The sequence below is a fragment of the Salvelinus alpinus genome, chromosome 34 (genome assembly GCF_045679555.1).
Source record: "Salvelinus alpinus chromosome 34, SLU_Salpinus.1, whole genome shotgun sequence".
In the NCBI taxonomy this organism is placed as follows: domain Eukaryota; kingdom Metazoa; phylum Chordata; class Actinopteri; order Salmoniformes; family Salmonidae; genus Salvelinus; species Salvelinus alpinus.
This window is the reverse complement of record NC_092119.1, coordinates 16,541,362-16,559,184: the sequence shown is the minus strand read 5'-3', so window position 1 is coordinate 16,559,184 and position 17,823 is coordinate 16,541,362. Positions and strand designations below refer to the sequence as shown.

General features: G+C 45.8%; 1 protein-coding gene across 2 annotated transcripts in view; it reads left to right on the top strand.

The window, feature by feature from the left end:
• LOC139563858 (guanine nucleotide-binding protein G(I)/G(S)/G(O) subunit gamma-2) overlaps window positions 1-17,823 on the top strand; it is a 42,140-nt gene that overhangs the window by 13,734 nt on the left and 10,583 nt on the right. Inside the window, exon 1 of one of the 2 annotated variants that reach the window (XM_071382816.1) lies at window positions 14,620-14,787. The exons of the other annotated variant lie outside the window; for it this stretch is intronic. The gene's annotated coding sequence lies outside the window, so the exon portion shown is untranslated. Of the gene's footprint in view, window positions 1-14,619; window positions 14,788-17,823 lie in introns of those variants that run through there. 2 annotated transcript variants of the gene reach the window in all.

The window sequence follows — 17,823 nt, the reverse complement described above, 5'->3', positions numbered from 1 at the left end:
GAGCTGGATCAACCAATCCCCTGTACTCCCTGTTTACATCTGCATACACAGTGCCTGTCAGCTGGATCAACCAATCCCCTGTACTTCCTGTTTACATCCGCATACACAGTGCTTGCCAGGTGAGCTGGATCAACCAATCCCCTGTACTTCCTGTTTACATCCGCATACACAGTGCTTGCCAGGTGAGCTGGATCAACCAATCCCCTGTACTCCCATCAGGAGAACACCTTCTAACGCGACTCTGTGAACATCCAATCAACTCTTTTTCTTTTTTGTGTGTCGTTGGGATTTTTATATTACATGACATTTTATTTGAAAGATATTTCAACTTAATAGATCATCTCTGCAACATTTATAGCATGAACGTAAACTTTTTCACCATTCATTTATAGTCCATCAGTCAAGAGACCAAGGGATGTATCTACACACTACTGTACATTACACCATGGACTTCATTTAAGGTAGGGTCAATCTATTAGTATAGAATTACATCTAGATTCTTCACGTAGTCTGTACACGGAGTATACCAAACATTAGGAACACCTTCCTAATATTGAGTTGGGGACATGGGCTCTACAAGGTGTCGAAAGTGTTCCACAGGGATGCTGGCCCATGTTGACTCCAATGCTTCCCACAGTTGTGTCAAGTTGGCTGGATGTCCTTTGGGTGGTGGACCATTCTCGATACACATGGGAAACTGTTGAGCGTGAAAAAAACAGCAGCATTGCAGTTCTTGACACAAACCAGTGCACCTGGTACCTACTACCATACCCTGTTCAAAGACACTTACATATTTTGTCTTGCCTATTTACCCTCTGAATGACACACACAGACAATCCATGTCTCAATTGTCTCAAGGCTTAAACATCCTTCTTTAACCTGACTCCTCCCCTTCATCCACACCGATTGAAGTGGATTTAACAGGTGTCATCAATAAGGGATCATAGCTTTCACCTGGATTCACCTGGTCAGTCTTCGTCTTGGAAAGAGCAGGTGGTGTTAATGTTTTGTCCTCTCAGTGTATAGGCCAGCTGTAAGGCCACATGCACCCACTCACCCGTAGCCCTGTCCAGCTAGCTGTATCGCTACCCTCCCCTGTATCGCTACCCTGGTCACTATTTCTCTCTCTCTCTCTAGAACCTGATCTAGAATCAGTCCTCTGTATCGCTACCCTCCATGGTCACTATATCTCTCTCTCTCTAGCACCTGATCTAGAATCAGTCCTCTGTATCGCTACCCTCCATGGTCTCTCTCTCTCTCTACCACCTGATCTAGAATCAGTCCTCTGTATCGCTACCCTCCATGGTCACTATTTCTCTCTCTCTCTCTAGCACCTGATCTAGAATCAGTCCTCTGTATCGCTACCCTCCATGGTCTCTCTCTCTCTCTAGCACCTGATCTAGAATCAATCCTCTGTATCGCTACCCTGGTCACTATTTCTCTCTCTCTCTCTAGCACCTGATCTAGAATCAGTCCTCTGTATCGCTACCCTCCATGGTCTCTCTCTCTCTCTAGCACCTGATCTAGAATCAGTCCTCTGTATCGCTACCCTCCATGGTCACTCTCTCTCTCTCTCTCTAGCACCTGATCTAGAATCAGTCCTCTGTATCGCTACCCTCCATGGTCTCTCTCTCTCTCTAGCACCTGATCTAGAATCAGTCCTCTGTATCGCTACCCTCCATGGTCTCTCTCTCTCTCTAGCACCTGATCTAGAATCAGTCCTCTGTTTCGCTACCCTCCATGGTCTCTCTCTCTCTCTAGCACCTGATCTAGAATCAGTCCTCTGTATCTCTACCCTCCATGGTCTCTCTCTCTCTCTCTCTCTCTCGCACCTGATCTAGAATCAGTCCTCTGTCTCTCTGTCACTCCACCATTACAATCCTATCTGTAAGTCAGGCCCTAGACCAGTTGATAATAATAGCCTAAAATAGCCTAAAATAACCACAGACATAAGGCAATGGCCTGGAGGAAGGACCGTGCCTGCTGTCTCCTCGCATCCCAGGGGAGGCATCATTTCCTGGGCCACTGCCCTCACCCCTCCTCCCTAAACCTTGGAGCCCCAGGTTCTACCTCCTCCTCCTCCTCGCCATGCAGAGCAGAACCAGGCTGGGCAGGACAGTGCCCGCTGAGGCCAGGGGAGGGCACAGATGTCTGGGGTAATCTAATAGTTGTGGGTTGTGGTCGTCTGACTGTGGTGGGGACACTATAGGACAGAATCTCTTTATGCACCGACGTTCATATCGAGCATCATAGAAACAAAGATTGTGTCTCAAATGGAACCTTATAGTTGGTTGCAACTCCTTTGGTTGCATTCAAAATAACACCCTATTCCCTATATAGTGCACAACCAGAACCCTATGGGCCCTGGTCAAAAGTAGTGCACTATGTAGTGGATAGGGTGTTATTTGGAATGCAGCCTAAGGAGTTCTAAAGAATCTAAAGATAGTCTGGAATCCTGAAGGAAGGAAGTGAAGGGACAAGAGAGGTGTGTCCTCTCGTTATTTGACTCTTTTAGAACACACCCATATCAACATCGATCACAACCCTGTCCCATGAGTGTACAAGACAGGGAAAAGTCTGAAATGTGATGTCTGGGACGGATACAGTACAGTAGGAAGGCCTACAGGCCAACCACTACACACTGTATAGAGAACTACACTAGTGGAGGTAGCGCACTGAATAATGTTGTTATTAATCTGCTTGCTAAGCTTCTGACTTATAGTTATTATTCTGAAGCGAGCACACCATTTTTCTGAAGGAAAAATTCTAGTTTCTACTTGTTTTTACTCTTTGTGCATGTCGTCATCGTTGTTGAGTCATGCTCCCAGGCAGAGCAGAGTAGTAGGATTTGGACTGAGAATAATATACAAGGGGCATCATGACAAGTGATCCAATTCCATCCTCCTCTCCCCTGTGTCCGATCTCCTCCCTTCCCCTCCCCTCCCTCTCCTCTCCTTCTCCCCCTCTCCTATTTTCCTCTCCTTTCGTCCCCTCCCCGTCCCCTCCCCTCCCTCTCCTCTCCTTCTCCCCCTCTCATCTCTTTTCCGCTCCTCCCCTGTGTCCCAGGCCTTCTGCTTCCTCTCTCCCCCTCCAACACAGACAGGTGTTTAGGGATGATTCATAAAGCACCCAGCACGCTTCATCCTGCTTCATCCCTCCCACAGCATTAACTAATCAATGATGAATCTCTCTCTCCATGTCTCTCTCCATGCCCTTTGTAGGATCTAGTCCTGTAGGTTTAATTAATCACCCTGTAAGTCAGAGACATCCAGAGGCAAACACCAGCCATGATCACATCTGTGGAGGGCCTTGTCACGAACACACACACACACACACACACAGTCCCCCACCCCTGCCCCATGCTGCGATGCCCAGGGTGTGAAATCAGAGCATGGTAATTAAAAATCTGTCCCTCGCTGTGTGTGTGTGTTTGTCCCTCACAGAGCCATCTGGAACTCTGTGGATGAAATATTAAATTATGAGGGTCAGCTGGGGGAAGTGGGGGGGTGGTGGGGGGAGGTGGTAGGAATCACAGGAAAATGGTAGGAAAAATGGGTGGTAAGAAACCTGTGAAATTCTATCAATATCACATCAAAATGGATTAAAACCATTTACATGTGATGGAAAATATTGTCTAATGGTATATACATTTGAAATAAAGTCATATTTTGTCTGAAAAAGCCAAATTGATCAACTTGACCAATCCACACAATTGCATTTTGCAATAAAAAAACATATTTCTGTGGTTTTTCTATGTATGGATAATATCTAACTTACTTTAAGTAATATTGGGTTTTCCTTTCTGGCTTCATTTGAAGAGATCGTATCTTACTTCTTTACCTTAAAATTAATGGTTGTCAATGGCAGTGTTCTTACCTCATAAACCACACATTAAAAATATATACAGTATATATATACAGTACAGTGCATTTTTCCACATTTTGTTAGGTTACAGCCTTATTCTAAAATTGTCATAAATTGATGACTAATTATGTCATACAAGAAAACGTCCCTAGCGGATGAAACCGATATGACGGCTGGTTACACAAAGAAAAGGGGGGTTTGAATGAAAGTGCGGGAAGACTGAGGAACAGAAGGATTGGGTCTCTATCGGACCTTATGAAGCTATGGTATCGTAAATACAGAATCTTATGCATTCTAAATAACTGCCCATTCGGAAAAGGAAAATGCAAGAAATATATTTACTCTGAGCTGCGCTTCGATAGATTGGTCGAAGATGGAGATTGGGTTGCCCAGCAGAGATCTCCCTTGTCCTTTGAAGAATATTTCTGGGCAGATGCGTTGTAGTCTGTTGTCTTGTGGTAGAACGGATATGTTGTAGTACCGTGTCGTTCTGAAGAGATTGTTCGTCCTTTCCTAGGCCACAAACATTTACAGCTGCTGCTGATAACGCAGCGTCTGGGATGTATCACTTCTTTAAGTGAATAAAAGTGATGCTGCCACCACCATGCTTCACCGTAGGGATGGTGCCACCACCATGCTTCACCGTAGGGATGGTGCCACCACCATGCTTCACCGTAGGGATGGTGCCAGCTTTCCTCCAGATATGACGCTTGGCATTCAGGCCAAAGACTTCAATCTTGTTTTTTTCAGACCAGGTGACCATCGGGTTCAGGTGACCAAGGCCCTTCTCCCCCAATTGTTCAGTTTGGCCGGACGGCCAGCTCTAGGAAGAGTCTTGGTGGTTCCAAACTTCTTCCATTTAAGAATGATGGAGGCCACTCTGTTCTTGGGACCTTCAATGCTGCAGAAATGTTTCGGTACCCTTCCCCAGATCTGTGCCTCGACACAATCCTGTCTCGGTGCTCTACAGACAATTCTTTCGACCTCATGATTGGTTTTTGCTTTGACATGCACTGTCGACTGTGGAACCTTATATAGACAGGTTTGTACCTTTCCAAATCATGTCCAATCAATTGAATTTACCCCAGGTGGACTCCAATCAAGTTGTAGAAACATCTCAAGGATGATCAATGGAAACAGGATGCACCTGAGCTCAATTTCGAGTTTCATAGCAAAGGGTCTGAATACTTATGTAAATAAGGTATTTCTGTTTTTTATTTGTAATACATTTGGTTAAATAAAACATTTAATGTTTTCACTTTGTCATTTAAATATTTGTTTACCTCTTATTTAACTAGGCAAGTCAGTTAAGAACAATTTCTTATTTACAATGATGGCCTACACCGGCCAAACCTGGATGACACTTGGCCAATTGTGTGCACCCTATGGGACTCCTAATCACGGCCAGTTGTGATACAGCCTGGATTTGAACCAGAGTGTCTGTATTGATGTTCCTAGCACTGAAAAGCAGTGCCTTAGACTGCTGCGCCACTGGGGAGACCCCTAAATGATGGGGTATTGTGTGTAGATTGATGAGGAAAATAACAAATTGAATCCATTTTAGAATAAGGATGTAATGTAACTGTGATGTCAGACGAGTGTCTAATGTTTCAGAGGCTACTGATGCCACAATCATTATAGTGACACACAACACAGACTACTAAAGGATACATCTGGGTCTGAAGAGAGGCACTATGACTGTGAGTGTCATGATGTTTTTGTTTAGGACCTGTACAGAATGCAATTTAGGAAACCTTGTATTTATTGCAATAATGGGTCGATGCTAAATTACAGATTCTGTTAACATTTATAGTCTATGACGGTTCAGATTATGATCATTTTCCAAGAAGTAGTTTGGATGTAGTGAACTACATTTTCAAAGTAACTTTAGTTCAGTAAACTGTACATTTCTTAAGCCTAGCTTTAGTGTAGCTTAACTTCCTCCAGTGTGAAGTAATTGGTAGCTTGGAGGGGGACATGATGGTGTGTCTAAGCACAGCTGGGGTCCGCTTTCTCTCGCTCTCTCTCCCTCTCGCTTTCTCTCCCTCTCGCTTTCTCTCGCTCTCTCTCTCGCTTTCTCTCCCTCTCGCTTTCTCTCGCTCTCTCTTTCTCTTTCTCTGTCTCACTTTCTTTTTCTCTCTCTCCCTCTCGCTCTCTTTTTCTCTCTCTCCTTCTCTGTCTCTGTCTCTGTCTCTGTCTCTGTCTCTGTCTCTGTCTCTCTCTCCTTCTCTGTCTCTCTCTCTCACTATTCAGTGTACAATATCAAGCACAAGTCCTCAAAGAGTGTGCAGACAGTGTTGATATCATACTGCTGTCACCCAATGAAACAGTATTGTGACCTGTTTCGACATCTCCCATGAGTATTGACCATTATGATATTGTGGCCCCATTATGGAAAAATCATTTTATTTTAGAGTTGTTCAGAGCTTTGTCAATGATGCTGTTGTAGTTTCTGCCCTATTTGAACAAGTGGGGCAATTTAAATTACATTCTCATGTGCAATTGGGAGACCAAGTCTGGATTTCAATCCAAGGCGCGTTGTAGGGAACAGCATTGGTCTGTCAACAATGCACCTTTTATTAAAAGCAATGGTCCCGATATTCACGAACATCACATTCACAGTAAATATTTAAAATGTTGGGTCAAGTGTAAATTGCCTTTAAAAGTCAAAGAGCAATGTGTTTCTCTAAAATCCGCCTTGGACTGAATCATAACCTAAATCAGTATTAACCATCCAACATATAACGAGGCCCTTGGGGGCCTCAACCTCACAATGCTGGTCTTCCTGACACCCATCAGAGGCCAATGTGTAGAAGGGCAGGCATATGGCCTCCACAGAGGGGACCCAGATTATAACAGATTATAAGTATGGAAGATTTATCCAGGTCTGTCTTGAAAAATCTATTTTATATCTCAATAAGACTAAGCTGGTTATATAAAATGAATGATATAGTGTCCCAGCCAGGTTAAAGATTATAAAACCCTTCTCACAAATATGAAAACATCCAACGCACCTCTCTGTGTTATCTCTCTGTAATAATTATAATTACAGTATTCACTAATTTTAGTATAGTACTGAATAATATCCAATTCTACTATTTAATGTATATATTCAGTAGGCTATTCTTATATTCAGTTCTAGTATTCAGTTCTGCTATTCTAGTATTTAATGTTCAAGGGGAACTGGTTTCATGGTAGAACTCAACTGCCCACCCACCCCATCAGTGTGACGCATGCTGGAGTGGTCCTGGAGTGGTCCTGGAGTGGTCCCTAGCGTGGTCACTAGAATGGTCCTAGAGTGGTCCTGGAGTGGTCTCTAGAGTGGTCCTGGAGTGGTCTCTAGAGTGGTCCCTAGCGTGGTCACTAGAATGGTGCTAGAGTGGTCCCTAGCGTGGTCTCTAGAGTGGTCCCTAGAGTGGTCCTGGAGTGGTCTCTAGAGTGGTCCTGGAGTGGTCTCTAGAGTGGTCCCTAGAGTGGTCCTGGAGTGGTCCCTGGAGTGGTCCTGGAGTGATCCCTAGAATGGTCCTGGAGTGGTCCTGGAATGGTCCTGGAGTGGTCCTGGAGTGGTCCCTAGAGTGGTCCCTAGAATGGTCTCTAGAGTGGCCCCTGGAGTGGTCCCTATAGTGGTCCCTAGAGTGGCCCCTGGAGTGGTCCCTAGAGTGGTCCCTAGAGTGGTCCTGGAGTGGTCTCTAGAGTGGTCCTGGAGTGGTCTCTAGAGTGGTCCCTAGAGTGGACCCTGGAATGGTCTCTAGAGTGGCCCCTGGAGTGGTCCCTAGAGTGGTCCCTAGAGAGTCCTGGAGTGGTCTTTAGAGTGTTCTCTAGAGTGGTCACTAGAGTGGTCTCTAGAGTGGTCCTGGAGTGGTCTCTAGAGTGGTCCTGGAGTGGTCACTAGAGTGGTCTCTAGAGTGGTCCTGGAGTGGTCTCTAGAGTGGTCCTAGAGTGGTCTCTAGAGTGGTCCTGGAGTGGTCCTAGAGTGGTCTCTAGAGTGGTCCTGGAGTGGTCCTAGAGTGGTCTCTAGAGTGGTCCTGGAGTGGTCTCTAGAGTGGTCCTGGAGGAGTCCTGGAGTGGTCTCTAGAGTGGTCTCTAGAGTGGTCCTGGAGTGGTCTCTAGAGTGGTCCTAGAGTGGTCTCTAGAGTGGTCCTGGAGTGGTGTCTAGAGTCGTCCTGGAGGAGTCCTAGAGTTTTCCTGGAGTGGTGTCTAGAGTCGTCCTGGAGGAGTCCTAGAGTTTTCCTGGAGTGGTCTCTAGAGTGGTCCTGGAGTGGTACCGGAGGAGTCCTAGAGTGGTCCTGGAGTGGTCTCTAGAGTGGTCCTGGAGTGGTCTCTAGAGTGGTCCTAGAGTGGTACCGGATGAGTCCTGGATTGGTCTCTAGAGTGGTCCTGGAGTGGTCCCTAGAGTGGTCCTAGAGTGGTACCGGATGAGTCCTGGATTGATCTCTAGAGTGGTCCTGGAGTGGTCTCTAGAGTGGTCCTGGAGTGGTCCTGGAGTGGTCCTGGAGTGGTCTCTAGAGTGGTCCTGGAGTGGTCCTGGAGTGGTCCTGGAGTGGTCTCTAGAGTGGTCCTGGAGGAGTCCCTAGAGTGGTCCTGGAGTGGTCTCTAGAGTGGTCCTGGAGTGGTCCTGGAGTGGTCCTGGAGTGGTCTCTAGAGTGGTCCTGGAGGAGTCCCTAGAGTGGTCCTGGAGTGGTCTCTAGAGTGGTCCTGGAGTGGTCCCTAGAGTGGTCCTGGAGTGGTCCTGGAGTGGTCCCTAGAGTGGTCCCTAGAGTGGTCCTGGAGTGGTCCCTAGAGTGGTCCTGGAGTGGTTTCTAGAGTGGTCCTGGAGTGGTTTCTAGAGTGGTCCTGGAGTGGTTTCTAGAGTGGTCCTGGAGTGGTCGCCATGCCACCCTTCTGTTGGTACCTCCTTCGGTTGACAACTCCTTCTGTTGGCACCTCCTTCTGTTGGTACTTCCTTCTGTTGGTACCTCCTTCTGTTGGTACCTCCTTCTGTTGGCACCTCCTTCTGTTGGTACCTCCTTCTGTTGGAACCTCCTTCTGTTGGCACCTCCCCTGTTGGAACCTCCTTCTGTTGGTAGCTCCTTCTGTTGGTACCTCCTTCTGTTGGCACCTCCTTCTGTTGGTACCTCCTTCTGTTGGTACCTCCTTCTGTTGGCACCTCCTTCAGTTGGTACCTCCTTCTGTTGGTACATCCTTCTGTTGGCACCTCCTTCTGTTGGCACCTCCTTCGGTTGGTACCTCCTTCTGTTGGCACCTCCTTCTGTTGGGTACCTCCTTCTGTTGGTACCTCCTTCTGTTGGTACCTCCTTCTGTTGGCACCTCCTTCTGTTTGCATCTCCTTCTGTTGGCATCTCCTTCTGTTTGAACCTCTTTCTGTTGGCACCTCCTTCTGTTTGTACCTCCTTCTGTTGGTACCTCCTTCTGTTGGCACCTCCTTCTGTTGGTACCTCCTTCTGTTGGCACCTCCTTCCTCTAGAGTGGTCCTGGAGTGGTCTCTAGAGTGGTCCTGGAGTGGTCCTGGAGTGGTCCTGGAGTGGTCTCTAGAGTGGTACTGGAGGAGTCCCTAGAGTGGTCCTGGAGTGGTCTCTAGAGTGGTCCTGGAGTGGTCCCTAGAGTGGTCCTGGAGTGGTCCTGGAGTGGTCCCTAGAGTGGTCCCTAGAGTGGTCCTGGAGTGGTCCCTAGAGTGGTCCTGGAGTTGTTTCTAGAGTGGTCCTGGAGTGGTTTCTAGAGTGGTCCTGGAGTGGTTTCTAGAGTGGTCCTGGAGTGGTCGCCATGCCACCCTTCTGTTGACACCTCCTTCTGTTGGCACCTCCTTCTGTTGGTACTTCCTTCTGTTGGTACCTCCTTCTGTTGGTACCTCCTTCTGTTGGCACCTCCTTCTGTTGGTACTTCCTTCTGTTGGTACCTCCTTCTGTTGGTACCTCCTTCTGTTGGCACCTCCTTCTGTTGGTACCTCCTTCTGTTGGAACCTCCTTCTGTTGGCACCTCCTCTGTTGGAACCTCCTTCTGTTGGTAGCTCCTTCTGTTGGTACCTCCTTCTGTTGGCACCTCCTTCTGTTGGTACCTCCTTCTGTTGGTACCTCCTTCTGTTGGCACCTCCTTCAGTTGGTACCTCCTTCTGTTGGTACATCCTTCTGTTGGCACCTCCTTCTGTTGGCACCTCCTTCGGTTGGTACCTCCTTCTGTTGGTACCTCCTTCTGTTGGCACCTCCTTCTGTTGGCACCTCCTTCTGCGCTTCAGGGTAAACTCCCTGTCTACCTCTGTAGCCTGTTCTCCTTCACTGCTAGCAGGTACCAGACAAGGTCTACTAGGTGGTTGCTACTTGTGTGTGTGTGTATGTGTGTGTGTGTGTGTGTGTGTGTGTGTGTGTGTGTGTGTGTGTGTGTGTGTGTGTGTGTGTGTGTGTGTGTGTGTGTGTGTGTGTGTGTGTGTGTGTGTGTGTGTGTGAACAACCAGAGCAACCAGGGTTGCGTCAGAAATGGTACCCTGTTCCCTATGTAGTGCATTACTGTTGACCAGGGCCCAGGTCAAAATATGTGCACTACATAGGGAATAGGCTGCCATTTCTGAAACAGCCCATGTCCTGAGAGCCTTAGACTCAGTAAAACCCTGTAGTTTACATTACACTGTTGATACAACTTAGCCTGTTTACAGTCACTATAAATCCACTATGATAGCTGGTTCTTTGCCTCACTGAAATAAATGGCTTTATGTCAACTTCTCCAACTTATTGTGGGGGACAATGCAGTTTTTAATGGAGGAGACAGTGCGTCACATAGACAGTATGAGTTTAATGGAGGAGACAGTGCTCCACATAGACAGTATGAGTTTTTTAATGGAGGAGACAGTGCATCACATAGACAGTATGAGTTTAATGGAGGAGACAGTGCGTCACATAGACAGTATGAGTTTAAGGGAGGAGACAGTGCATCACATAGACAGTATGAGTTTAATGGAGGAGACAGTGCATCACATAGACAGTATGAGTTTAATGGAGGAGACAGTGCGTCACATAGACAGTATGAGTTTAAGGGAGGAGACAGTGCATCACATAGACAGTATGAGTTTAATGGAGGAGACAGTGCGTCACATAGACAGTATGAGTTTAATGGAGGAGACAGTGCATCACATAGACAGTATGAGTTTAATGGAGGAGACAGTGCATCACATAGACAGTATGAGTTTAATGGAGGAGACAGTGCATCACATAGACAGTATGAGTTTAATGGAGGAGACAGTGCATCACATAGACAGTATGAGTTTAATGGAGGAGACAGTGCGTCACATAGACAGTATGAGTTTAATGGAGGAGACAGTGCGTCACATAGACAGTATGAGTTTAATGGACGAGACAGTGCATCACATAGACAGTATGAGTTTAATGGAGGAGACAGTGCATCACATAGACAGTATGAGTTTAATGGAGGAGACAGTGCATCACATAGACAGTATGAGTTTAATGGAGGAGACAGTGCGTCACATAGACAGTATGAGTTTAATGGAGGAGACAGTGCATCACATAGACAGTATGAGTTTAATGGAGGAGACAGTGCATCACATAGACAGTATGAGTTTAATGGAGGAGACAGTGCATCACATAGACAGTATGAGTTTAATGGAGGAGACAGTGCATCACATAGACAGTATGAGTTTAATGGAGGAGACAGTGCGTCACATAGACAGTATGAGTTTAATGGAGGAGACAGTGCATCACATAGACAGTATGAGTTTAATGGAGGAGACAGTGCGTCACATAGACAGTATGAGTTTAAGGGAGGAGACAGTGCATCACATAGACAGTATGAGTTTAATGGAGGAGACAGTGCACCACATAGACAGTATGAGTTTAATGGAGGAGACAGTGCACCACATAGACAGTATGAGTTTAACGGAGGAGACAGTGCATCACATAGACAGTATGAGTTTAATGGAGGAGACAGTGCATCACATAGACAGTATGAGTTTAATGGAGGAGACAGTGCACCACATAGACAGTATGAGTTTAATGGAGGAGACAGTGCACCACATAGACAGTATGAGTTTAATGGAGGAGACAGTGCATCACATAGACAGTATGAGTTTAATGGAGGAGACAGTGCATCATTGAAAGTATGAGTTTAATGGAGGAGACAGTGCATCACATAGACAGTATGAGTTTAATGGAGGAGACAGTGCATCACATAGACAGTATGAGTTTAATGGAGGAGACAGTGCGTCACATAGACAGTATGAGTTTAATGGAGGAGACAGTGCATCATAGACAGTAAGAGTTTAATGGAGGAGACAGTGCATCACATAGACAGTATGAGTTTAATGGAGGAGACAGTGCTCCACATTGACAGTATGAGTTTAATGGAGGAGACAGTGCATCATAGACAGTATGAGTTTAATGGAGGAGACAGTGCATCACATAGAAAGTATGAGTTTAATGGAGGAGACAGTGCATCACATAGACAGTATGAGTTTAAGGGAGGAGACAGTGCATCACATAGACAGTATGAGTTTAATGGAGGAGACAGTGCGTCACATAGACAGTATGAGTTTAATGGAGGAGACAGTGCGTCACATAGACAGTATGAGTTTAATGGAGGAGACAGTGCATCACATAGACAGTATGAGTTTAATGGAGGAGACAGTGCATCACATAGACAGTATGAGTTTAATGGAGGAGACAGTGCATCACATAGACAGTATGAGTTTAATGGAGGAGACAGTGCGTCACATAGACAGTATGAGTTTAATGGAGGAGACAGTGCATCACATAGACAGTATGAGTTTAATGGAGGAGACAGTGCATCACATAGACAGTATGAGTTTAATGGAGGAGACAGTGCACCACATAGACAGTATGAGTTTAATGGAGGAGACAGTGCATCACATAGACAGTATGAGTTTAATGGAGGAGACAGTGCATCACATAGACAGTATGAGTTTAATGGAGGAGACAGTGCATCACATAGACAGTATGAGTTTAAGGGAGGAGACAGTGCATCACATAGACAGTATGAGTTTAATGGAGGAGACAGTGCATCACATAGACAGTATGAGTTTAATGGAGGAGACAGTGCGTCACATAGACAGTATGAGTTTAAGGGAGGAGACAGTGCATCACATAGACAGTATGAGTTTAATGGAGGAGACAGTGCGTCACATAGACAGTATGAGTTTAATGGAGGAGACAGTGCGTCACATAGACAGTATGAGTTTAAGGGAGGAGACAGTGCATCACATAGACAGTATGAGTTTAATGGAGGAGACAGTGCGTCACATAGACAGTATGAGTTTAATGGAGGAGACAGTGCGTCACATAGACAGTATGAGTTTAATGGAGGAGACAGTGCGTCACATAGACAGTATGAGTTTAATGGAGGAGACAGTGCGTCACATAGACAGTATGAGTTTAATGGAGGAGACAGTGCGTCACATAGACAGTATGAGTTTAATGGAGGAGACAGTGCATCACATAGACAGTATGAGTTTAATGGAGGAGACAGTGCACCACATAGACAGTATGAGTTTAATGGAGGAGACAGTGCATCACATAGACAGTATGAGTTTAATGGAGGAGACAGCGCATCACATAGACAGTATGAGTTTAATGGAGGAGACAGTGCATCACATAGACAGTATGAGTTTAATGGAGGAGACAGTGCGTCACATAGACAGTATGAGTTTAATGGAGGAGACAGTGCATCACATAGACAGTATGAGTTTAATGGAGGAGACAGTGCGTCACATAGACAGTATGAGTTTAATGGAGGAGACAGTGCATCACATAGACAGTATGAGTTTAATGGAGGAGACAGTGCTCCACATAGGAAGTGGGGGATTTGAACCCATGTTGATGCTGGTCTTCGTTTGCTATATGTGGTGGCACTGACCCCTAGACAACCCAGGCCACACCAGAGGATTTAATATGAGGAGGTGTGTCGAAAGGTAAGGGTAGGATAAGGGAATCCTTAAAATGTGCAGGGGGACTCAAGTGGGACCTCAGACACACTGTGTTCTGGGGTAGAACCAGACTAATGAATAAAGAATGAATAAAGAACACCACCTCAGGCTGATCACCTGACCCACTAACACCACCTCAGGCTGATCACCTGACCCACTAACACCACCTCAGGCTGATCACCTGACCCACTAACACCACCTCAGGCTGACCACCTGACCCACTAACACCACCTCAGGCTGACCACCTGACCCACTAACACCACAGCCTGCTGTAGCTGCAGCTTACTCATCAGACATACTGAGGTCTGGTCCCTGTTCCTTAGCTGTGTGGTGCCATCTGGGGTGCATGGACTTGAAATAAAAACAATTAAATAAAAAAGACTCTGTTACAAAACTTGAACACACAGACCCTCCTCAAACTATACACCTCGTCACACCACCTCTAACATGCAGTTCTATCTGGCAATAATTGTGATCATTTTCAATTGAAGTACTCTGAAAAATATTGATAACCTCTATTCTTACTTGTGTAGCGACATGTAGCAAAAAAAAAAAAAAAGTTGTATCTCAGTTATCTTAACCTGTCAAAAGTGAATCACTGCTCTGCAGTTTTGTCTCCTCGGATTTAGGACAATGTAAATTCAAAAGGTAGGGATAAACCAGCACCTAGTGGAGGTCTGTGGTAACTGGTTAGGTCTGGACCCTGTGGCTGAGGCAGATCAGGTGCAGGGTGTAGTCAGGCTGTGACAGCAGTGAAAACTGACCGTGCTACAGGGCTGTCCCTTTTGAGGCATCCACATGGACAGGTGTGATGCTGTGACATGGACCGGTGGGGTGCTGTGACATGGACAGGTGTGCCACTGTGGGACATAAATATTGATGTTCCAGCACCACGCAGAAATCTGAGATGAGCGTTTAACCCACTGATCCATCTGATCCCATGGTGAGCCCAACCCTAACCTGCTGCACCATGGGGCCGAAAGGTAGGAGGCCACTGATGGGATGAATCACCAGGGATAGCTAGTCGGTTACACCGGCACACACAGACACTTCAACCTCCCTCTTATCAATGTTTTAATCCTGTTTTTAACCGCCCACGCAGAAATGTCATTAGCATAATAACAAAAATCCACCATCAAAATCTGTCTATTTAAACTCGATATATCTGTTCATGTCGGCCTTCCGCATCTGCGGTGGAAGGTGGCAGGGCTACAGCGATGTTTGTCAGACCAGGAGACGTCCTGAAAACGTCTGTAGCGTCTGAACGGTTTGGGCTCTACGATGACCACAAGCCTCACAAAACTCGCCTAAAGGTAACCCAGTACCAGTTTTTTTTAAATGATGGAAGCATGGACGTACTTTAGTGCCAAAAAAGTGGTTAAATATGGTTAGAAACAGATTATAATAACCCTGAGCTATAGGACAGACACTGCAAAATAAGCTTAATTTTTTTGTATGTTACCCCCTATTTCTCCCAAATGTAAATATTGTCTCATCGCTGGAACTCCCCAAAGGGATCGGTGGGGCGAAGGTCGAGTCACGCGTCCTCCGAAACATCACCTGCCAAACCGCGCTTCCTAACACCCACTCGCCAGCCGCACCAATGTGTCAGGAAACACCGTTCACCTGATAACCATGGTCAGCCTGCAGGCGCCCGGCCCGCCACAAGGAGTCCTTAGAGCGTGGTGAGCCAATAAAACCCCCCGGCCAAACCCTCACCTAACCCAGATGATGCTGGACCAATTGTGCACCACCCTATGGGACTTCCGATCACGGCCAGTTGTGATACAGCCCGGGATCGAACCTGGGTGACGCCTCTAGCCCTGCAATGCAGTGCCTTAGACCTCTGCGCCTCTCGAGAGGGCCAAATATACTTTATTTGAATAAATGTTTTGATTATCTGTTTTGCCATGTATGAATATGTTATTCAATACGTTTCTATGGGCTAATAGGAGTAAGGCCAAATTCAATGTTTCATTAAATGTTGTACCTGCAAGGGTGCTAGAATTCCAAATAAAATAGCTAAATGATCCTTGGTATGACCATCTTAAAACAATTCCATATGTTAGCTTAGTAGAAACCAAGCCCCGGCCCTTAGACTCTAGGCAGTCAGTGTTTTCGAGGGTTGCAGTGAGTTCATCCTGTCTTTTTATGGCCTCTGGTCAAAAGTAGTGCACTATGTATAATGCAAACATCTAGCAACCACAAGGTTGAGTGTTTGAATCTCATCGTGGACAACTTTAGCTAATTAGACACTTTTGAACTACATTTTAGCTACTTTGCAACTATTTAGCATGTTATTTAACCCTTCCCCTAACCCTCACCGTAAACCTTTTAGCTAACCCTTCCCCTAACCCATAACCCTAACACCTAGCCTAGCTAACATTAGCCAGCTAGCTAACGTTAGTGTTATCCACCTAGCTAACATTAGCCACAACAAATTGGAATCCATAACATATCCTATAAATTGTAAATCGTAATATATCATACGAAATTGATGGACATCCACAAATTAATACATACCATACGAAACGTGACATTTCATACTAAATGGAGTGGCTCGGATTTACAGGGCATTCAAAAAGTATTCAGATCCCTTGACTTTTTCCACATTGTGTTGTTACAGCCTTCTAAAATGTATTATTTATTTTTTCCCCTCATCAATCTACACACAATGCCCCATATCCTAAACACGGGGGCCACTCAGGGGTGCTTGCTTAGTCCCCTCCTGTACTCCTTGTTCACCAACGACTGCGTGGCCAAGCACAACTCCAACACCTATCATTAAGTTTGCTGATGACACAACAGCCTGATCACTGACAACAATGAAACAGCCGATAGAGAGGAGGTCAGAGGCCAGACAGTGTGGTGCCAGGACAACAACCTCTTCCTCAATGTGGGCAAGACAAAGGAGCTGATCGTTGACTACAGGAAAAGGATGGCCGAACAGGCCCCCATTCACATCGACGGGGCTGTAGTGGAGCGGGTCGAGAGCTTCATGTTCCTTGGTGCCCACATCACCAACAAACTATCACGGTCCAAACACACCAAGACAGTCGTAAAGAGGGCACGACAACACCTATTCCCCCTCAGGAGACTGAAAAGATTTGGCATGGGTCCCCATATTTTCAAAAAAGTTCTACAGCTGCACATCAAGCGGTACCGGAGCGTCAAGTCTAGGTCCAAAAGGCTCCTTAACAGCTTCTACCCCCAAGCCATAAGACTGCTGAACAATTAATCAGATGGCCAACCAGACTATTTGCATTGACCCCCCCCCCCCCCCCCCCCTTTGTTTTTACTCTGCTGCAACTCGCTGTTTATTATCCATACATAGTCACTTTCCCACTACCTACATGTACAAATTCCCTTGACTAACCTGTACCCCCGCACAGTGACTTGGTACACCCTGTATATAACCTCATACTTGTTATTTTATTGTTACTTTTTAGTTGATTATTTACTTTAGTTTATTTAGTAAATATTTTCTTAACTCTATTTCTTGAACTGCACTGTTGGTTAAGAGCTTGTAAGTAAGCATCTCATGGTAAGGTCTACACCTGTTGTATTCGGCGCAAGTGACAAATAAAATGTGATTTGATTTGAAATTCCAAGCAAAAACTGTTTTTTTAAACATTTTTGCAAATGTATGTATAATAACAAATTGAAGTACTACATTTACATAAGTATTCAGACCCTTTACTCAGTACTTTGTTGAAGCACCTTTGGTAGCGATTACAGCCTTGAGTCTTCTTGGCATGACACAACATAACAACATAAGTTTGAAACACCTGTAACTGGGGAGTTTCTCCCATTCTTCACTGCAGATCCTCTCAAGCTCTGTCAGGTTGGATGGGGAGCGTTGCTGCACAGCTATTTTCAGGTTTCTCCAGAGATGTTCGATCGGGTTCACTCAAGGACGTTCAGAGACTTGTCCCGAAGCCACTCCTGTGTTGTCTTGGCTGTGTGCTAAGGGTCGTTGTCCTGTTGGAAGGTGAACCTTCACCTCAGTCTGAGGTCCT